The sequence below is a fragment of the Anabrus simplex genome, chromosome 3, assembly GCF_040414725.1.
Source record: "Anabrus simplex isolate iqAnaSimp1 chromosome 3, ASM4041472v1, whole genome shotgun sequence".
NCBI lineage: Eukaryota > Metazoa > Arthropoda > Insecta > Orthoptera > Tettigoniidae > Anabrus > Anabrus simplex.
Window position 1 is genome coordinate 518,266,551 of NC_090267.1, and position 24,060 is coordinate 518,290,610.

Sequence of the window (24,060 nt, forward strand, 5' to 3'; positions counted from 1 at the left end):
CCGTGCAAAGCCTTTTCCTCTTGGTCGCTGTTTCTGGTTCCTGGAACCCGTCAAATGTCCCCATCTTGTTTCTGAATGTAGTTCTGTTGCAGATCTCATTTCCACGATGTTCATTTGGTGATCGTCCTTCTTGGTCATAATAAACCATCTTTCATACGAGTTGCCTTCCTGTCGTAGCTCGTTGTCTAAATGTGTCCTTCGTTTTCGTATGACGTGTGATATCTGTAATCGTTTTTGCCGTTTAAACCTCATTTATAAGGTGCTGCTAGGACTTCTCTTTAGCAAAATAATGACTCCATATTCCACTTTAGACCTGGTGTGTTACTACTGTAGTTCCACCTAAATCCGAGAGATGGGAACAGGTCTCTTGAACTGTTTTTAACATATGTCACCCATTCTAAGTTACTGAAGTAAATACGTCCTGCAATCGGTGAGTAAAATTGTTCTCTATACTGGAAATACACAGTTCAAAAATTAGGGGAACATGTTTTTGAATGTATGCCATGCTCCACAGAACAATACCTCACACCCAGGTATATTACCAACTAAACCTTTCTTCTTTACCGTTGAAGTATACAAAAGTACATCGATGGATTCGCCTTCATTTTCAGAACACAAACGGAAATGTCCAAATAGGGGCGAAAACAAAGTAATAACAGTACTCCAGGGTGGATTTTTATCACAGCTGGAGAGCTTCAGTATGGCGTATGTCCTCCACGAGTATTTATCACAGATTTGCACCTACGTGGCATGCTCCGTATAAGTAGACGGAGGTCACGTTGCGGTATTAGGTCCCATTCTTCAACGAGAGCCTGATAGAGGTCTTGGAGACTCTGTGGTGGAACAGGACGCCCACGAACACTTCTGTCAAGCCTATCCCACACATGCTCGATGGGATTAAGGTCGGGACCCACTGCTCGTCATTCCATCTCTCGAATGCGCTACATGAGCCCTGACATTGCCGTGCATGAGTAAGAATTCAGGGCCATCATCGTATGGAGCAACCAACACATGCTGTAGCAGTATCTGCTCGATGTACCCCGCAGCGGTAAGATTACCACGGACGACGACAAGATCCGTACGGCCATCAATGCTGATACCACCCGGTACCATCACAGAACCTTGTCCGAATCGGTCGCCTTCCTGCACAATATTTGGCATGTACTGCTCACCACGGCGTCTCCATACACGTCGACGTCCATCACGCTGTGTCAGGGGAAATCTGGAGTCGTCCTTGCACAACACAGTTCTCCATTGGCGAAGTTGCCAGTTGACGTGGGTACGGGCAAACAGAAGGCGAGCTGCGCGATGTTGCTACGTTAAACGGGGCACTCGAACAGGACGCCTCGGTCGTAAGGACACTTCTCTTATCCTGTTCCTTACTGTTTGGTCAGACACCGTGACTCCAGTGACCCCCCTGAGGTCTTTTTGCAGTTCTCTGGCAGTTGCTGAACGACGCCGCAACGCACAGACGGTCAGATATCGGTCATCCTGGAGGGGTTGTTATACATCCACGACCTTGTCCGAACCTCCTTCTGAACTGCCCTGTCTCATTGTAGCGATTCCACAAGCGTTTAATAACTGACGGAGATACATTGAGATCCACAGCAACACGACGATAAGTCCATCCTTCCTGGATCAAAGTGACAGCCCTTGAGACTTGACCTCGTTAAGATGTCTCATGGTGTGTGCTGGTTTACGTATAACGTGCTCAAATGACCGCAGTAGTCTGTGTACTTCACAACGACAGACGGGCGCAACACTATTCACTTTGTTTTGAGAGGTCATCTGACAGTTTAATGCATGGATATGCCTTCGATTTGACATACCCTGAGTAGCTAAGGTCTCAAAGTATGCTGTACGACCATTGGAACCCCATCTACCAAATTAACGTTCACATACCAGACGTTACGAAACATGTTCTCCTTTTTTTTTTTAACTGTGTATATGTTCTTTCTAGTGATATTTATCGTGCATACGATATGTTACCAGTATTTTGTAAATAAATACGTATACAGGCCTTGTTTGCGGAAGAGCGCTAAACGTAACAACTCCGCGACTTTGACTACAACTCTCGTGGGACGAACTTTCAGCACACCGGGAATAATAATAATAATTGTTGGGACAGTGACTTTCTTATATGTTTATTTTTACAATTGTTCTTATTGTATTTGTTGTCGTATTTGTATTATTGAAGTGATTTTTGTGTGTTCCGCTTGGCTGTTCTGCTGGACGCCATTAACAGTGGGCTGCAGGGACTGTTGGACTTGTCTTGGCAACAATAGTCGATGGTAGATTTGAACTTGTTTCGCTTATCGCGCAGTTAGCAATGATCGCCGCGCGCTACTGTGTGTCTGAACTTCTTAAGTATTTGATGTAAATATGGTTAATAAATTTGTATTAATTTTCTTCTGTATATGTTTTACAAAATTAGCTAGCTACCAGAGAGATGTTGTTTTACCAGCAAACAAATATTTTTGGACCTCCGGGCCGGATCTTTTAAATAGTCTACCGCCGGATGTAACGAGTACTAACTTACTGTGAACTTTCGTGCAGGGTCTTTCAGTTCGTATCGTATGTTACGCTACTTTACGTACGGTAGCCAGTGCCGTGTTGTGTGCTGTTCGCCGCTATGTTATGTCTTGCAGATCTCCGAATGGACTCGGATTTCATCGCGGTCGTGCTTATCTGCTGACGAAGCTCAAAGTGTCAGACTATCGTGCGGGCTCCCGTTCAAATACAATCCGACGTGCTATTGAAGAATTCCACTGAAGAGTTGAGTAACCTACTGGACCTGGCGGCGGGCCCTAGTTCGACTCCAGGCCGAAGCACATTTACAGGCAGACGTAAGTACCTAGACTGGCAAAAACCAATCCTTTCTTACCTAATATTGTTATGGTCATGTTATACTCGCCCGTTTATTGACCCCGTTGTTCCTAATTATTGTTCTTGTGCATTCCTCTTCTACGGTCCTTATCTGTTAGTATGGATAAGACTAGCAGGAAGAAATTAGTCACTACTAGCGAAAGCCAGCCTCAAGCGTCTCGCGAAATTCGTACAAGAATTTCAAATGGATTCAAATAATCAGCCCATCGTAGTTTGTTTGAAGGAACTGCCTATTATTCGTGACAAATTTGAAACTGCTCAATCTCAGCTAGAAATATTTAAGGGTATCCAACAGGATGCCGAAGACAGAGATCACTTTGAAACCGTGCATTTCGACACAGAAGCAAAAATATATAGCTTAAACGCATTGACTACCGAAGATGCGTGCCCCAGTAGTTCTCGTTCTAGTGACAGTCAGTCTTGTTTAAGTGAAACTAAGAAGGCAATTAAGCTCCCTACCATAAAACTGCCAACCTTCAAAGGTGAAGTAACTAGATTTAGTCTTATAGTTAACAATGAATCGCTGGACAACATTCAAGGATTTCATTACTTACTGAGTTCTCTAATAGCAAACCTCCCAGTCCCTAGCTCCAACTTTAACGTGGCTTTCGATACGATTTGCAATCGCTACAATAATCCGAGGTTAATTGCATCCGCACATCTTAAGAATCTATTGAACTTACCTACGATGAATAAGCCTTCAGCGAATGAACTCCGTGCTCTACTCAATCAAGCTTTGAGTAATTTGAACGCTCTCAAGGCCTTAGAGCTGGATGTACCTTTAGATGATCTGATTGTTTCACAGTTAATCCTTGAAAAAACGGAAGCGTCAATTCGTAGAGAGTACGAAACTACTTTGAGTCCCAAGACATTCCCTACTCTTAGAGATACATGCCACTTCTTGGAAACGAAATGCAAGTCCACTGAGATCGTGAGTTCTAGTTTGCCTGTAAAACCAAAACTTTCGAATACCAGAATGTATGACTCACGCAGTCGTAAGCAGCTTCAAACCCAGAAGTCATATCTGATGACCACTACGCAGTGCATATACTGCGACGAAGCTCACGCACTTAGCGAGTGTCGTAACTTTGCACGCATTTCTATCAATGAGCGCAGAGACTTTGTAAAAAGCAACAATGTGTGCTTCAACTGTTTACGTGGAGATCACAAGGTAAAGGCTTGTAAATCTGGTACCTGCAACACGTGTGGTAAATGGCATCATACTCTAGTACATGCAGACACTACATCTCAGCACATTACTCAACAGCAGGGTCTGTCACGGAACACCGATAAAGCGAGTACTTCAGCACAATCAGAGTCATGTATTAATAGCTATTGTTCTCTAAAGGTGGAACCAAGTAAGCACATCCTTTTACCCACTGCACGCATCAGAATTAAGGATAGGAACGGAAAGTGGCAGACATTCCGAGCTCTACTAGATTCAGGCTCCCAATCCTGTTTTATGTCAGAGTCCTGTGTCCCAGAGATTAAGGTTGCGTAGAGAACCTAACAGAACTCCTATCCAGGGAATAGGTGATACCACTTCAGAAACCACTACAGTGTTTCAGTAGATCTTGGCTCATGCACTAGTGATTTTACAACTTCAGCAAATTTTTTGTGCTTCCTAAGATAACAGATGACTTACCTGGTCATATGAATGATTCTCCAACATGGAATATTTCCCAGCACATTGTTTTAGCTGATCCCGAGTTTTATAAGCCCTCTAAGATCGACATCCTTCTAGGAGCTGAGATCTTTCTGTACATTCACCAGCCAGGCAAGCTCACTAAGGATACTAATCACCCCGTTCTTCAAGAAACCAAACTGGGATGGGTTTTAACCGGAAGATACACAACTAGCGAAGGTCCTTCAAGCGTCTCACGGCGGCCGGTACTGTCATGGTTTGCTAAGACAGATGTCGAAGTCCAACAGCAGCTTCGAAGATTTGGGGGGACTGAAGAGTAGCATCAGACTCCGCGTACGCGAGAAGAAGGATCCTACAGGAAAATTTGTTGTTCGTCTACCATTCAGAGAAGACCCTCAAAAACTGGGTGACTCATTTCAAACGGCAGCCAGGCGATTCTATCATCTAGAGAGAAGATTGTGCAAAGAAACCAATATAAAACGAGAACACATGAAATTCATGAAGGAATGCGAAGAGTTAGGGAACTCCCTTCTGCGACTCCTGCATACTATATAGCTCATCATGCGGTTCTCAAGGAACTCCTAACACTACCTGAGGAAAGGTGCCAGGTGGCGTGTAATATCGCAATGATTCCTGAGGATAATATCATCAATCGCTTTTCCAAGCTTACCAAACTGCAGCATACTGTCTGAGATTTACAAGAAATTGCAGGGCAACTCGTGGGTGCAGAGCAACAGGTGCCATACCCCTTCTAGAGCTCAACAGCGCAATTCTCCACTGCATACGAATAGCTCAGTTGACGTCGTACTCGAAGGAAATACATCAGTTGCAGTCCAAGAAACCTATTCAGAGCAAGAGCAAATTGAAAACTTTAAATCCCATGTTAGACAGTAGCAGTATCCTGAGAGTGCTAGGAAGACTCGAACAAGCCAACATACCGTACGAAGAAATGCATCAAGCGATACTGCCTGCAAATCACCACCTTACGAAGTTGATTGTTGAACAAGAGCACAGACGTATGCTGTATGCCGGCGGACAACTTCTACTATCATCGATTAGACAGCGGTATTGGATTGTTAATGGCAAAAATGTCATTCGACGAACTTTGCGCCGTTGTTTGATTAACACTGCTCAACAGCTGACGGGTCAGCTGCCACGGCCTCGTTTAGAAGCAGTTATACCATTTTACAACTGTGGGATAGACTATGCCTGGCCGTTCTGTGTAAAGACTGGTTCCAAGCGATCACAATTAAAGCAGAAATGTTATATTGCCTTATTTGTATACCTAGCCACTAAGGCAATTCACCTTGAGGTTGTCTACTCAAGCCTTCCTAGCGGCATTGAAGAGATTTGTCTCACGTCGTGGCTGATGTCAGTCCATCCACAGCGACAACGGGACAAACTTCGTTGGAGCGGTCAGAAAACTTTGTGCAGTGATTAGGTCCTGTCAACAACAAACGGAAGTCAGAAACCTGGCAGAACGAGAAGGAATAACATGGATCTTCATCCCTCCTGGAGCACCACACTTGGGCAGATTATGGGAGGGTGGCGTGAAGTCCTTCAAGTACCACCTTCGCCGCGTCATGAAACTATGTGTCTTAGCAAGTCTGTCATCAGGCATTCATGAAATATGTCCAAAAAGTTTAACTCTTCGCTTTCGAATGGCATATGAAATCCTACTGCATGTTTTATATATTTCTTTGTGTCAGCACATTTCCTTTGACCGGGGATTTTTCTTAAAATTCTTCTTTCCTTCTTCTCAATTTCTTCAATGTCTTTCCTGGTTGTTAATCCCAGGCATTCTACAGCCCCCAGCCCAAACAAACCCTACCAAACCAAACCAAACCAAATCCCATGGCACAACAGCCCCGAAGGACCATGGCCTACCAAGCGACCGCTGCTTAGCCCGAAGGCCTGCAGATTACGAGGTGTCGTGTGGTCAGCATGACGGATCCTCTCGGCCGTTATTCTTAGCTTTCTAGACTGAGGCCGCTATATCACCGTCAGTTGTAATCACGTAGGCTGAGTGGACCTCGAACCAGCCCTCAGATGCAGGTATTTGTGTTATTGAAGTGATTTTGTGTTTTCCGCTTGGCTGCTTAGTTGGCTGGAGAGACGGTTGGACTTGTCTTGGTAACAATAGTCTATGGTAGATTTGAATTTGAGCTACTATGTTTCGCTAATCGCGGAGTTAGCAATGATCGCCGCGCGCTATTGTGTGTCTGAACTTCTTAAGTATTTGATGTAAATATGGTTAATAAATTAGCATTAATTGTCTTCCTATATGCTTTACACCGAGCTCGATAGCTGCAGTCGCTTAAGTGCGCCCAGTATCCAGTATTCGGGAGATAGTGAGAGGGAGATAGTCGGCAGCCCTGAAGATGGTTTTCCGTGGTTTCCCATTTTCACACCAGGCAAATGCTGGGGCTGTACCTTAATTAAGGCCACGGCCGATTCCTTCCCACTCCTAGTCCTTTCCTGTCCCATCGTAGCCATAAGACTTATCTGTGTCGATGCGACGTAAAGCAACTAGCAAAAAAAATATGTTTTACAAAATGAGCTAGCTACCAGAGAGATGTTGTTTTAACAGCAAACAAAATAATAAAAATAAAAATAATAATAATAATAATAATAATAATAATAATAATAATAATAATAATAATAATAATAATAATAATAATAATAATAATTTTTAGAGCGAATCTTATTAAAAAGGAAATAACAGAGATAGAAGGTTGTGAAATAGTGGACGACCTTTACTGGTTCACAGTAGCTTTAAAAAGATGAACTTCTTTATATAATGACCTTTCCCTAAATATCTGAGGGGGCAAACACCGCTGGCACGCTGCCGCAACAGGCAGGTGTGTGAACATCTGCCGATCGTAGCGCGCGAGCATTGTCCGCGGACACGTGCCAACTGACAGCCAGCTGCCAGCCACCACTGCACTGACAGCTTTCGGGATAAGAAAGTTCCACGAATCACGGAACATCATGGCTACAAGATTCCTTCAGGGTCGGATTGCCCTCTTTTCCGCCCCCAGCCCAAACAAACCCCATGGCACAACAGCCCCAGAGGGCCATGGCCTACCAAGCGAGCGCTGCTTAGCCCGAAGGCTGCAGATTACGAGGTGTCGTGTGGTCAGTACGACGGATCCTCTCGGCCGTTATTCTTGGCTTTCTATACCCGGGCCGCCATCTCACCGTCACATAGCTCCTCAATTGTAATCACGTAGACTGAGTGGACCTCGAACCAGCCCTCAGATGCAGGTAAAAATCCCTGACCTGGCCGGGAATCGAACCGGGGCCTCCAGGTCAGAGGCGGGTACGCTACAGCGGAGCCGGTAAACAAACCCTACTGTCAAAATAAATATAATTATCTGGATGAAAATGAAATGAAATGGCGTATGGCTTTTAGTGCCGGCAGTGTCCGAGGACAAGTTCGGCTCGCCAGGTGCAGGTCTTTTGATTTGACATCCATAGGCGACCTGCGCGTCGTGATGAAGATGAAATGATGATGAAGACGACACATACAACCCAGCCCTCGTGCCAGCGAAATCAACCAATGATGGTTAAAATTCCCACCCTACCGGGAATCGAACCCGGGACCCCTGTGGCCAAAGCCATGGAGTCGGACATTATCTTGATTAAAACCACTTATTTGTTACTAAAACAAAGCCAAGCTTTGGCCTTTATCAGGGCGTGTGTTCTGATAGTGATCGTATAAATTCCTCAAGAACGTGGAAGTCACGACCGTACTTATCCACTGCCCCCCACTAACTGGACTCAGGGATCGTCGCGCTGTGCTGTGGTGGTTTGGGAGTGACCGCCCTCTGTCGACAGTTTCTTGACTGCGTCACGCTGTGATGCATTTACGGAAAACAGGTCTCCGTGGATGTGATAATTTGAAGCCGTCTTCCCTGTTAAAGTTATTTGGGCGCAGCTCTATCTCTATGGCTTCCCTCGCAAGTCGAACATAGAAGTCTCGCCCGAGTACAGTAAGTGGATAGTATGGTCGTGACTTCCACGTTCTTTCAAGAATTTCCATGATCACTGTTAGAAGCAGAACTTTACATGCCGTGATGAAGACCAAATTATACGACTTTGGCTGAGGCTACCGAATTACTATTATATTTCAAGAGAACATTGCTTGCCTCCAAATTTATTCTCAGGACTCTCTCGATTACCTCCCACCCTCTCCTTCCATCAGTATCCTTACTAGTACGCTACTATCAGGAACGAGGTACTCCCCTAGACCACTACCCAGCTCTTGCCTGGGCATATAATTCCCTTTTTTCTCTTCGAAATTCTATCATACGTACCCCGTCTACATCTAATTACCGTCTAAACTTTCAAGCAAATTACTAAGTTCACCAAATTATTCTTCTCTCATTCGGTGGTTCTCAACCATCCGGTCAATTATTTGGAACCAGTTGCACTGCCACAAGATGTTCATTACCTTTCCCCAATCTTATGTACCGTACCGATGGGTACAAACATAATAACCGTCCAGGTGTAGGGGCTGCTGTTTTTTTACAAGATCTACAAATTTCAAAACAATATACACTCCCGTCGGAGACATCTATTTTTACGGCGGGCGCTTTTGCGACCCGCCAAGCCTTACTCAACTCACCAGTGTCCTCCAAGCTTTAACCAATCCAAGTTTCCGGAAAAATGGGTACATTCAAAATCTTCCAAAAAGTTGTTTTGATATGCATTAGTTAGGATTCCGGGTCATTTTAATATTAGAGGGAGTGAACAGGCTAATGTGGGGGCTCAAGGACAGGCCGTAGCATACCATTTGGCATTACCCTTTACTGATTTTTGAATCAGTTGTGCAGATACGATCAGACAATTATGGCAAGATGATTGGAGTCATCCCTCGAATGGAACGGGTGGAAGTTTGTTTAAATATTATTCGTTTGCGTCTCAATCACATGTGCTCTCCTGATCAGTTATATCGCATGAAATTGAGAGAGTCTAACCAAAGTAAATGTCATACTTCGGTCGGTACAATTAACCATAGTTTGTTTCAATGACCGTTGCTCGAAGCTAGCAGAATAAAATGATTGCAGCCGCTCTTTAGGCAGCATTTCGCCTTACCCACTCAACTATTATGTTGGATAATAAATCCCACGCCCTGTACGGTGGTAGCTTTATCTAACTTCCTTTCCGAAACCAACACTTTTATTTAATCATTTCCCCTTTTATTTCCCTTGTATGTGGATCCGGTCATGTTTGTGTGGTAGAAAGTCGCCGAGAAGGATCGCTCCGGCGTGAAGCTTTGTACCTTGTGTCCTTGTGGAACTAATATTCATATTAGTTATTATTATCCTCTATTCCTAACTTTATCCCTTGTGTTTTCGTCTTCTCCATAATTTAGTGTTATTTATACGGCCAGTGACTAGGTAAGCCGCTATTAAGGGAAGACGTGATGAAGGGCAACGTAATTTGGCAGAACGCTCGACTTTGTTTTAGTAAGTGGTTTTAATCCAGATAATTTTAATATAATGAGCCACGAAAAGCTACGTTCATTAAACCCTACTGTCCTCCAACACGTTTTGCAAATTAAAAAAGAAATCAGTTTCTTCACTATTAATGGAGCGCGCTTGCAGCAGAGTATTAATTAAATGAATGGTACACCTATCTTGTATGACAAGTCTTTGTTTCTTCTCTTATGGCAAGCAAAGCGATCATTCAAGTCATGGAATTCCGGTTCTTGCATTAAGGTTGGAGCAATGATAAGGCCGAAATGACCCTAGAGAGTTCATAACATGGCTCAGAGGTGCCCAGCAGCTGGAGGTTGGTGTATCTGCCACAAGATCCTCCTTGGGAAGCATTCTACAGCATTGCCGTCGCCCCCATTAGAAGTTGCAGATACGATTTCAGATGAAAACATTCATTGAACAAGGTGGAGCCAAGATCATTTTAATTTTTGCATTCCTGACAACGAGATTAGTAATTAATATAATTGTCAACCTTAGCACTGCTATTGTCTATTAAAAATATGTTGTATATGCTGTACGAAGTCACTCAGAGGTTCAGAAAAAAGACAATTAGGGAAAAGACATTTTGTCAGCCGCGACCTGTGATTATAAGTTCTATTGAGTAATTCGGGTAAAAATGTTCGAATGATAGGTCCTATAATCTGTCAAAAATTCCTTCATTTTCCCAAATATTCGTTGATTTGACCTTTACAGCTAGCAATGCCTCTTCCAGGTGGTGTCTGTCCCCGTTGGGGATTGTTTATATATTTCGTAAAGGGCACCTGAGCTATGGCTCGTATAGGTACCTGATATACAAGTAGCGGAAATAGGATATAACACAGAATCTCAAATACACTGATGTTTTATATTACAATAAACAGAAAGTGAGTTAAGCTCATTACAGAGGTGCAATACATTTAACGTATAACTCACATGTTCATTGCATCTTACGTAAATATTTTACAAGTTTATGCTTAAATACAGAACATGAAGCAGCCTGTCGAGTATGTTCAGGAAGTGCAGAGTAGTACCATACAGATTTGTTGCCATATTTAGTTGAGTTAATTAATTCAATGTGAATATTATTGATATTACTTGCATTGTATGAATGAATGTCAGAATTTTCCACACATAAAGTATAGGAGTGAACCAAATTATTTATCACTTTATAGACCATTACAGCTGAAGCTTTCTGACGTAAAGCCTCAAGTGGAAGAATGTTACAAAGTTTGTATAGATAAGTTGGTACATGCAATTTCCTATCCCTATTCTTATTTCTTCCATAACAATAACACTGATATGACAAAACAATCTGCTTGGGTCAAAAATATCGTTATACGGAGGTTCGACTAGAGTACAAGTGTGTTATCATCAACAAGCAATGAACTAAACACTTGGTGGTCCGCTCAAACAATGACGGCTCAAAACTTGGAATGGGCTGTTTCTATTCCGTTCCTTACATGAAGCACAAAAATGTTTTCATGGCGTTAATGAAGTGGACAAGAGAACAATTCATTTCACGAAATGCTGAAAGCCAGAGACATGAATACAAACCGCCTGACCACGAGCTCAGTAAGTGGTTCGCGTGAGTGTAATAGCATGTGCAACATTCGTGATACTCATTACCGTATAATTTCTGTTATTAATGTTTTCTTTGTGCTTATCTAGTGCTTCAGTTACCCGAATCCTAACGGCAAATTTCCACCAGCCATGCACGTTAGCTCAAAGACAGCGATTTCATCTATGAAGTAAAGTCATCACTGTCTTATGAAATGTCAAGATCATTCACAGCATTCAGGATCGAGATAGCATAACCAAATAGTTATTGAAACTACAAGAGAGTTTTTACACGAATATGTGATGAGTGATTAAAGTCGATCTGGTGTTATACCCTAGCATAGACGAGGGAAAGTTAAACTGTGAGGATTAGGTGTAATGGAATGGATTCGTTCAGAAGTCGCAGTGTGTAGGTCTCTTACAGCCAAGACAGATTCTCATATCAGGGAGAGATCTGAGTCCCACAGTTTAAAGAAAATATACACCTTATACACGAGTTCCGAAGTGTCATTGTTTGTTCCACAGATGCGTCTGTTATTTCACCATCACAGTATTTAATTATTGGAAATATGAGGGTTTGAATAAGTGTTATGTTCATACTATGTCGAAGAATGGATTCTTTAATTTATAGACGATGAAGAGATGCATATAGTTTTCTGCTGACACTTGTTAAATGTTCATTCCAGTTTACTGTGTATTCAAGACGACACCTAGGTTTTTTACAGACTTTTGAAAAGATATACCTTCGCCACAGAACATCAGAGTAGGGAGGTATGTAATGTTTAGAACATTTAAAAGTCTAATTTGTTCTATTATGATGGCTTAAGTAGGGAATTCCACTTTGCATAGGAGTTAATTTAAATGAATATAAAATCGAGTTCATTTGGTGAATTGCATTGTCAGTGTCAGAGAGTTTTAAGTATATTTGACGATAGTCGGTATAAAAGTGATAGTTGCAGTCATTCACTTGGGAAGAAGTGCCATTAATATAGATCGAGAATGAAAGAGGTCCAAAACCAGATCCTTGAAGGACGCTTTTAGTGTTCTGCTCTTCTGGGGCAGGTCTCTCCTTCATGCCCACGGGCTACCTGCGGGTCTGGATGTTGGATAATGACGATGATGGTAATGAATTAGGAAGAGGGTGAAACCTGGTGTCGGCACGCAGTCCGTTCCTGTGCTGCTCAAGACTTAACGTCTCCATCCAAAGCACGAATCACCATCAACACCACCACATGCCCTCACCCCACATTAATATTGCAGAGAGATTTGGAATTCAATTCGGGCTTTTGGCACGCAATCTAGTGATTAGGTGACGGTGAAAATCATTTCCACGAACAGAACTCGAACCGACTACCCACGGTGTAGGACCGTATTGACTTGAAGCCTTAACAATCACGGCCAGGTAATGGGAATAAAAGGAAGTCAGGTATTCTTAACCTATACAGACTTCAGTACAGAAATATGGTGTTTTATGTTTGTATTTAAACTCTTTGAGTCGCAGCTTACAAGTCGTCTACTGTCGACTTCATCACAGTTACGTAACTGTGTTATTGAAGCACAATACTGGAGCAAAGGAGCTATAAAGATGTTTGAGTGATCGCTAATCTGAAGAATGTACACACAGGTAACAAGAAAGGAGATGTCTGCTACAGCGGTGCCAAGCGCTCTCCGTCTGGTTTCGTCGTTACTGTTAATGTTAAATAATGTTATTTTGCTTTACGTCCCACTAACTACTCTTTTACGGTTTTCGGAGACGCCGAGGTGCCGGAATTAAGTCCCGCAGAAGTTCTTTTATGTGCCAGTAAATCTACCGACACGAGGCTGTCGTATTTGAGCACCTTCAAATACCACCGGGCTGAGTCAGGATCGAACCTGCCAAGTTGGGGTCAGAAGGCCAGCGCATTAACCGTCTGAGCCACTCAGCCCGGCCGTCGTTACTTTTAATAGACAATAAATGACCGGCATAAATTATGCCGTCTGTATGTACAAGTGCACAAACCGCAGAAAGGAAAATGATATCAAATATCCCTCTATGGTGAGCGGTTAGTGTGATTAGCTGCCAAACCCGGAGGCCCAAGTGCGATTCGCGGCACTGCCACGAAATTTGAAAAGTAGTACGAGGGTTCGAACGGGGTGCACTCAGCCTCTGGAGGTCAACTGAGTAGAGGGCGATTCGATTCCCACCTCAATTATCCTCGAAGTGTTTTTCCGTGGTTTCCCGCTTCTCCTCCAGGCAAATGCCGGGATGGTACCTAATTTAAGGCCACGGCCGCTTCCTTCCCTCTTCCTTGTGTATCCCTTCCAATCTTTTCATCCTCCCCACAGCATAGCAGGTGAGAGCGCCTGGGCGAGGTAATGGTCCTCCTTGCCAATTGTATCCCCCGACCCAAAGTCTCATGCTCCAGGACAGTGCCGTTGAGGCGGTAGGAGTGTGATCCCTCGCTGAGTCCGAGGGAGAAACCAACCCTGGAGGCTACACAGAGTAAGAAAGAAAGAAAATGAAATCGTCTGTCAACCATTAAATTGACGACTATTAATTCACTTGCATCTAACCAACCGTTCTCGAGAGACATTTGTATGGAATTTGGAGGCGGCTAGCCTGAAGATGGTTTTCCGTGGATTACCATTTTCACACCGGGCAAATGTCCGAACTATACCTTAATTAAGGTCACGGCCGCTTCCTCCCCACTCCTAGTCCTTTCCTATCCCAAAGTCCCGCACAGTTGTTTTACGTGCCAGTATGTTTAACGCCTTGAGGCTTCGTGTCTGACCACGATTCTACTGTCTGAGGTAATAGGCTCGACACACAGCTGAAGGCCGTTATGGTGGTTACTCACTCATCAAGGGCCCATCTCTACCGTATTATTGAATTCTACCTCAATTATTATTATTATTATTATTATTATTATTATTATTATTATTATTATTATTATTATTATTATTATTATTATTATTATTATTATTATTATTATTATTCCGGGATATCTGTCGAACGCAGAGGTGGAAGAAGGTGTCGGGGTAAATGGGTATATCTACAGTATCAAGAATTGAATTAAAATTGTAAAAGGTTATATTTTTCTTTTAGAACTTCAAACTTAACAACCTTTCACTGAGTGAACACATTAATATATCAGGTACAAAGACAAACTAGACACAAGACAAGAAAGATAGAAATTTTAGTGATTTTTACAAATCCTGGGCTTCAAGCCCTCGCTTCACAATTTCTGAGCTCCCAGCTCAAATTTACAAAGAGCATAAATTTATTCAAGGGCAGAAATGCCCTAATTCAGGGAGCACTTGCTCCCGGAAATACAATTTCTAGCCTTCTAGAGGCACTCTTTACAATTAGAAAACTTGATAAAGAGCTAACCGATTCTCCGTTTCTTTCAGCCTCCTCGAGGCAACCTAAAAAATCTTTCATTATCTGGCCTTCCATGGCCCGACTTTCAATTTGAAACAGGGGTATCACGTACCCGACCTATAGGGCCTATGCGGAAACGAACAGGTTAAGTGAATGGCCCGAAACACAAACAGAATGGAGGCGTACTGCGCTCGAAGATAATGAACAGTTCAAAAAACTAAAGGGCTCTAGGCCTATGAAACAGGGGCTATTCCCAAACTACTGAGGTGACTCGTATAGAATTTACATTAACACTTTCCAGTAGGAAAAACAGTTAGAGGAAAACGTAGTCAACCCAAACCAAGATGAAGGGGAGCTCGAGAGGGTACTTCACTCTCGATCCCCGATTTACAGTTAAGGATTTTATGAAATTTTTGCCTTAGCCGGAAGATGATTTACATTTTCGAAAGGTAGTTTACATAGTTAAAGGTTCGGACCTTTCCCTCGGATTAAACTGCGGAGATAGCAAGAAAGAATAAAGTTATGTGGCCATTACCTTGAAGATTTTCTAGCTGCCAACGAAAGAGGCCGCCCGCCTCCTGCTTAACACACACACACACAGATAGACGTCGATCAATTGGCCAAGAAACGTGAAAATCCGCAGTTTATAAACCCGCAGAGAAGGTTCTAGATCATTCACGACTAAGCTAGCCACACCCTCTCAATTTTATTGCATGAATTCAAAGTAACACTCAGAATCGAACAAGAAGCTTGTGATAGGTTCAAAATTAATTACAGAAATTAGGGATTGGCTAGATTCAGAACTGGCGGAAAGAAAAAAGGAAATATTGCCAACCCAAAAATAAATGACCATCAATCAGTTACAAAAACCTAGAAATACAAAACTTAAGTTCTTTCACTTTGCACCAGAGGGCATGATCATACAATTTTTTGTGGTGTCATCTGTAGAAAAATGGCCAAACTTCTTGATGTAGAGCAAACAAAACAAGGAGAAATTCAGCCAGTTTAGGAAACTTCACAATAACAAAATTACTCAATATTTTAGTGGTGACATCTTCTGATTAAAGTTCTAAGTTCCTATTGTATTAATTTCCACTTTGTTCGATAGAGGAGTTCATTAAGGCAGTTATTTTGAATGTGCGGCGTTGAGATGTACCTCCCGGTACAGACCTCCCCCCCCCCCCAAATGTCCTTCCTTGGGGTGACACAGAAGAATTTTGAGAAAACATTTTCAGTTGAAGTGCAAATTTTTTTATTTTTATTTTTTTAGTTGATAGTTAGAACCTTGAATAACTCCAGCTTTAGAGTGCCCTTGTTGTTGTAGAATGTTAAATAGATGTTGATAGATTTGACGGCAAGTCCTGCCGCCGCTTGCCGATACCCAGGTGAAGGTCACCCGGACCCCCCGAGTACTCTGAGATACACCTCTCCCGCTACTATGCGAGGGGTAGTAGTGGTGATGGTCGCTGCAGATTAGAAGTATATGTACAGTCCCCAGATGAGTTGGCGGTAGGGTCACCGCACTTAGCTTTTGCCGGGAGATGGACTCCGGCGGGCCGTTCACAAGGAGGCGTAACTATAGCGAAGTGGGCCCTTTCTTTTCTCTTGTGTCCCTCACAAGATGTTAGAGTACGCGGCAGACAGCTGAGGGGGCACTGAAACAGTAAGATCTCGGCGACAGAAAAGTGTTGTTGGAGACTTGAGAGTACGATCTTATTGGTGATGCAGAGGGGCGGGCGGTGTGCAAGGTTCTTGTGTGCCAATAGTGCGGAGATGCAGGAGACGGGGGTGGGTAATGGCACTAAGGAATTGACAGCAGGAAAACCGGAGGGGAAGATCGTACATACAGATCATACACATAAATAAATAAAACCCTAGGGCAGAAGGCCTTAAATTTAAAAAAAAATATAACCTTCAAAACTCCTGCTAAATTTTAGTGGCAAAAAGGGAACTGAAATCATACAGGTTTCACCTGGGAGAGGTGCACTCTAAAGATTCTCTCTGTGGTTGGATTGCTTACTAATAATGTAACTGGCGTCAAAAAATCTAATATAGTGCATGACCCATGAAATCTGGGGGCAAGCTTGCCCGCGGGAACAAAGTTTCTAACCATGACTTGATCTCCTACTTTTAAATTGGTGGGCCTCCGTCCACGATAATATCTTTCCCTAACCTTTTCATGAGAAACCTTCAGGTTTTGCTTAGCCTTCTTCCATAGATCTATAATATTATCGGGATTTATTTTATCTGGTAAAATATCATTGAGTGACCAAAGGTTAGAGAGCGGCGTGTTAGGAACAAGTTTAAACACAAGAGAACCTGGAGTAAACTTATCGGACTCATGAACTGCTGAATTTAAAGCAAAGGCCAACCAATGTAGGGACGTATCCCACCTGGAATGATCCTCATGATGAAATGCGATGATAGCCGATCTAAGATTACGATTGGCCCGCTCAGCCAGAGATGGTTGAGGATAATACACCGAAGTAGTTAAATGTAATATAGACAGATCAAAACAGAATTTACGGAAGAGGTTGGATGTAAAGGCTTTAGCATTGTCAGAAACGATATATTGACAGGGACCAAAAGAAGCAAATGTGGTATTTAAATAAGAAATGGTGGACTGAGCGGTTGCCAGCTTAGTCGGAAACGAGACAGGAAAATCTCGTGAAACCATCGACACACACTAGAATGAATTTGTTGGCGTTCCCCTTTGATTGGGGGAAGAGTCGAGGCGCTCCATGGAGCATGACGCTTGATCAGATCATAATAGACTTATCTTAGTGTACAAGGTGGGCTTACTAAGCAAGCAAGATTTACAAGCTTTTACCAATTCACGAATTTCGCAGTCCATACCTTTCCAAATGAACATCTCTTGGATCTTCTCCCGAGTTTTGAAGATGCCTAAATGCCCACCTAATAGGGTCTCATGATAGTACTTAAAGATCATAGGCACAAGCACGGCTGGAACCACTACTTTCATCTTTTGATCATGCCTCGACTGGCAACTCAAAACACCGTTCCTCAGTACATAAGGGACGACATGTTCCCCAGAAGAAAGGGTTTCAATAATAGGGGCCAGCACGAGATCTTCACGTTGATATTTTTTCAATATCCCTAAACAACATGGGGGCATCAGTTAGAATGGCATTTACACCCGAAGGTATGGGCGCGGGAAGAGAAGAATTATCTTCCTGTTCGGTGGTCTCCATATCATGAGAGAACATGCAGCTTAGTCCATCCGCCACAACATTTTCAGATCCTCTGATATGCCTCACATCAAACTGGAAGGCAGAAATCCTAATGGCCCAACGGGCTATACGACCAGTACGACGCGGCCTAGCTTGGTTATCAGTTTCGAGATCGAACTTGACGTGTTTCAGATAGAGGCGGAACTTCTCTAATGCAAATAAAACAGCCAAACCTTAAAGTTCATAGGTGGAATATTTGGCCTCTTGAGCCGATAATGTACTAGATGCAAGGCGATGGATCGCCTTCCGAGTTCAGTTTCCTGCAGAAGCACCGCGGCCACCGCCGATGACGAGGCGTCGGTTTGATCGATGAATTTCTTCGAGAAATCAGGCATAGCAAGGACAGGGGCGTTCCAAAGAGCTAATTGCAGATCTTCAAAAGCGGCTTGTTGAGACGGTCCCCACTCAAATTTGACGCCTTTCCTACGGAGTAAGTTCAAGGGCGCCGCTCTGTTAGCAAAGTTAGGAATAAATTTCCTGAAGGAATTCACCATGCCTATAAACCTGGCAATACCTTTGATGTCCTTAGGAGGTTTGAAAACACGGATGGCCTGTGTTCTGGAATGATGTATAGAAACACCATCGGGCGACACAATGTGCCCGGGGAATCACATAGAAGGATTTAGCAAAGGCTACCTTGGATAATTTGACAGTTAACCCAGCTTTACGAAGGCCATTGAGTACTTCCCTCAGATGATCTAGGTGTTCTTCAAAGGTCTCAGAAAATACGACAGCATCAAGATAATGATACAAGTATTCAAATTTGATGTCGGAGAACACCCTACCTAGCAGTCTAGTGAGCACAGCTGCCCCCATGTGGAGCTCTAAAGGCACGCGGGTGTACTCATACAAGTTCCAATCCGTAGCAAAAGCTGTTAGATGCTTCGATTCTTCAGCTAGAGGAATCTGATTGTACGCCTGATTGAGGTCTAGGATGGTAAAGAACTTATCTTTCCGAAACCATGAAAAACAAGAGTGAAGGTCGGGAAGGGGCACAGATTGTAACACCACCTTCCGATTTAAAGTCTTATAGTCAATCACAGGCCTGAAGCCACCTTGGGGTTTCGGCATCAGAAAAATGGGCAATGAATACGCCGACTTAGAGGGTCGAAAAAAATACCATAGTTTAACATCTGGTCGATGATCTCTTTAAGAGCCTTCATTTTAGGTTGAGACAGCCTATAAGGCGGAAATCTAACTGGGATGGAATCCGTAACCTCAATCTTGTATTCTATAAGGTCAGTAACACCAAGACTATCGGAAAATACATCCGGAAACGACTGACACAATATACGAATACTCTCATCCTGCTCCTCAGGTAGATGTCTAAGTTCTAACAACATCTCATCTTGGGTAGGCGAAACAGATGAACATGACACAGAATTAAACTTAAGCAAAGTAATTTTACAATTATTAGCAAATTTGAAAGTGCACGACTTGCTCTGAAAGTCGAGCACTAAACCGGCATGAGACATGAAATCCGCTCGAAATATTACGGGGCAAGACAAGTGTTTAGCCACAAACAATTTTACCTTCCAGGTGAATTTAGAAATACAATTTTTGGCACAGATGAAACCCAAAATTTCTAATGGAGAGGAATTAGCCGAAGCGTATTGGACTGAAGACGAACAGTAATCAGAAAATTTACAAAGTCTTTAATTTAGAATACCAGTCAGCCGAAATAATGGAACAAACGCTCCCAGAGTCTAATACAGCAGTGATCGGTTCACTATTCTATTCGATTTTGAGAAAAGGTACAAGTGCGGGGGTCTCCGCCGCAATCCTAAGACATTCTTTTGGACCTTCAAATGATAAATTAGAAGAACTTTTATCGTTAACAGAGCTTTCGCTGCGTTTAACAGGGCCTGAGCCTTGGGAAGATGACCCTGCCGACTCAGCCGATGACACTAGTCACTTTATAATATTGGAGTTCGTGGGGGTTGCACCAGAAGTTGAGCAGGAGGGGGTGCTATTGTCATTAGGGCAATTCTTGGTTAGATGAGTAAACGAGCCACATTTGAAACATCCTTGTGATGACCCTGCCCCATTCTTTGTCCCACTCGATTTTGTCACTGGGCTCTTATTACGCAAATGATCCGTAGACCCACAAACATAGCATTTGCGGGTGGTGAAATTTCGGCGAGAAGACGGAGGGGGTTCTTTCGCAACTCTTAAGGTGTCGGCGTACTGCACTCCTTCGGCTGAGACAGCCATAGCCTCTAATTCTGCCAAGGTTTGGGGACGAGACTCAAAACATAAATAAGATCTATAAGGTGGAGAGATACCTTCCATAATAGTTTGCACAATCTTGTCTTCAGAAAAATGCAGGGCGAACACTCGAGTATAAAACTTAATATCTTGGATGTAATCCGCAAGATTTTCGTCCAGTCGCTGCACTCTGAAATAGTACTTCTGTATTAGAGAGGACATTGCCCTAGCCGGTATGATATTTGCCAGACGGTGAGCATGGAAGTCTTCTATGGATAATTAATCAGCTATAGCCTTAATTATTTCGTCCAAGAGGACGCCTACTCAATATGGATACATGATTTGAAGAATTTGAGAGTGGGATAGCGAAAACACTAATGTGTGATCGTGAAATCTAACTAAAAACCTGAGAAAAGAAATGACATCATTAGTGGAAATTACTGAAAATTTTGAAATTCCCCTAAGTAACATAGCCAGAGGATGGAGCAAACTGCTAAAACAAGGTGACATAATTGGTGACGGCCTAGGGGGTTGAGAAGCTTCCCATACAGCATTATTCAAAAAGAAAGATGGAATTTGTTTGGGATAACCAGACTCTGTTTCTAATGGGGCAGATGTTTGTTGAGTAGCTACAGATTTTCTACTTTCTACAGCCCTGGAAGAATCCTCCTCACTCACAGTGTTTATCGTAGGGGCTTGGTCGGTTTTGGGAGCAGCTGCCCCAGACAATAATTGACTAACTCTGTTTGACATTTTAGAAAGGTGTTGAACAAGATTACTAGCGTCCTTACTATGATCTTCCTTTAATTTTAGAGACAATAGATCGCTAATCTTCTATATACACTGACTGACAGAGCAAATGCAACACCAAGAAGGAGTGGTCAGAACTTTATGCCAATTGCAGGGTAGACTGACGTCACTGAGGTATGCTCATGATGTGAAATGCGCCGCTGTGCTGCGCACGTAGCGAACGATAAACGGGACACGACGTTGGCGAATGGCCCACTTCGTACCGTGATTTCTCAGCCGACAGTCATTGTAGAACGTGTTGTCGTGTGCCACAGGACACGTGTATAGCTAAGAATGCCAGGCCGCCGTCAACGGAGGCATTTCCAGCAGACAGACGACTTTACGAGGGGTATGGTGATCGGGCTGAGAAGGGCAGGTTGGTCGCTTCGTCAAATCGCAGCCGATACCCATAGGGATGTGTCCACGGTGCAGCGCCTGTGGCGAAGATGGTTGGCGCAGGGACATGTGGCACGTGCGAGGGGTCCAGGCGCAGCCCGAGTGACGTCAGCACGCGAGGATCGGCGCATCCGCCGCCAAGCGGTGCAGCCCCGCACGCCACGTCAACCGCCATTCTTCAGCATGTGCAAGACACCCTGGCTGTTCCAATATCGACCAGAACAATTTCCCGTCGATTGGTTGAAGGAGGCCTGCACTCCCGGCGTTCGCTCAGAAGACTACCATTGACTCCACAGCATACACGTGCACGCCTGGCATGGTGCCGGGCTAGAGCGACTTGGATGAGGGAATGGCGGAACGTCGTGTTCTCCGATGAGTCACGCTTCTGTTCTGTCAGTGATAGTCACCGCAGACGAGTGTGGCGTCGGCGTGGAGAAAGGTCAAATCCGGCAGTAACTGTGGAGCGCCCTACCGCTAGACAACGCGGCATCATGGTTTGGGGCGCTATTGCGTATGATTCCACGTCACCTCTAGTGCGTATTCAAGGCACGTTAAATGCCCACCGCTACGTGCAGCATGTGCTGCGGCCGGTGGCACTCCCGTACCTTCAGGGGCTGCCCAATGCTCTGTTTCAGCAGGATAATGCCCGCCCACACACTGCTCGCATCTCCCAACAGGCTCTACGAGGTGTACAGATGCTTCCGTGGCCAGCGTACTCTCCGGATCTCTCACCAATCGAACACGTGTGGGATCTCATTGGACGCCGTTTGCAAACTCTGCCCCAGCCTCGTACGGACGACCAACTGTGGCAAATGGTTGACAGAGAATGGAGAACCATCCCTCAGGACACCATCCGCACTCTTATTGACTCTGTACCTCGACGTGTTTCTGCGTGCATCGCCGCTCACGGTGGTCCTACATCCTACTGAGTCGATGCCGTGCGCATTGTGTAACCTGCATATCGGTTTGAAATAAACATCAATTATTCTTCCGTGCCGACTCTGTTTTTTCCCCAACTTTCATCCCTTTCGAACCACTCCTCCTTGGTGTTGCATTTGCTCTGTCAGTCAGTGTATATAAAATAGCTTGTCCTGACTGACTGATGATTCATCATCGCCGAGCCAAAACTACTGGACATAATGAAATGACATTTTTGGGATACAGTCATATTAAGATGTAGGTGCTCGCTAAGAGAGGATTTTTGGATATTACGTCGCTAAGGGGGTGAAAAGGGGGGTGAAATTTTAAAATGAGTGTACCTATATCTCAAAACTTTAAACGTTTACAGATGTAAAAATTGGTATTTAGAATCTTATTTAAAAAGAAGGAAACACGTATTTTTTTGTTTTGAGAAAATCCAAATAGGACGGGTGAAAAGGGTGAAGAAGGGGTTGAATGCCTTTAATCAGGATACCGGTACTTATATCTCAGAAAATGAAGGTATTTCAGACCTGAAAATTGGTACTTTTGATCTCTTTTAAAAATAAAGAAACACGTTTTTTTTTGTTTTTGGAAAATCCAATTAATGGGGGGACGAAAAGGGGGTGAAATTTTAAAATGAGTGTATCTATATCACAAAACTTTTAAAGTTTATAGATGTAAAAATTAGTATTTAGAATCTCCTTTAAAAATAAAGAAACACGTATATTTTTGTTTTCGGAAAATCCCAACAGGAAGGGTGGAAAAGGGTGAAAATATGTTGAATGCCTTTAATGAGGCTAAATAAAGGCTCTTAAAAGAGATCATCGACCAGATGTTAGAGGTTGGTATTATTCGACCCTCTAAGTCGGCGTATTCATCGCCCATTTTTCTGGTGCCGAAACCCCAAGGTGGCTTCAGGCCTGTGATTGACTATAGGGCTTTAAATCGGAAGATGGTGTTGCGATCTGTGCCCCTTCCCGACCTTCACTCTTGTTTTTCATGATTTAGGAAAGGTAAGTTCTCTACCATCCTAGACCTCAATCAGGCGTACAATCAGATTCCTCTAGCTGAAGAATCGAAGAATCTAACAGCTTTTGCCACGGATTGGAACTTGTATGAGTACAAACGCTTGCCTTTCGGGCTCCACATGGGGGCAGCTGTGCTCAGTAGACTGCTAGATAGGGTCTTCTCGACATCAAATTTGAATACTTGTATCATTATCTTGATGATGTCGTATTTTCTGAGACCTTTGAAGAACACCTAGATCATCTGAGGGAAGTACTTAATCGCCTTCGTAAAGCTGGGTTAACTGTCAAATTATCCATGGTAGCCTTTGCTAAGCCTTCTATGTCATTCCTAGGGCACATCGTTCAGACCGACGCCTGATCATTGATCAGTAAAATGAAATATAAAGAATTTCCACGTCATAATCCAAAGGGAAGCTCCACCTCTTGCAATAAACTAGTACAACAAATTTCATGCACACCTGTGAATTATAACGGTGAGTCTTCTGACCTACTTCGCCGTCAACAATTTCACCTTTGGGAATGCAAGACATTCATA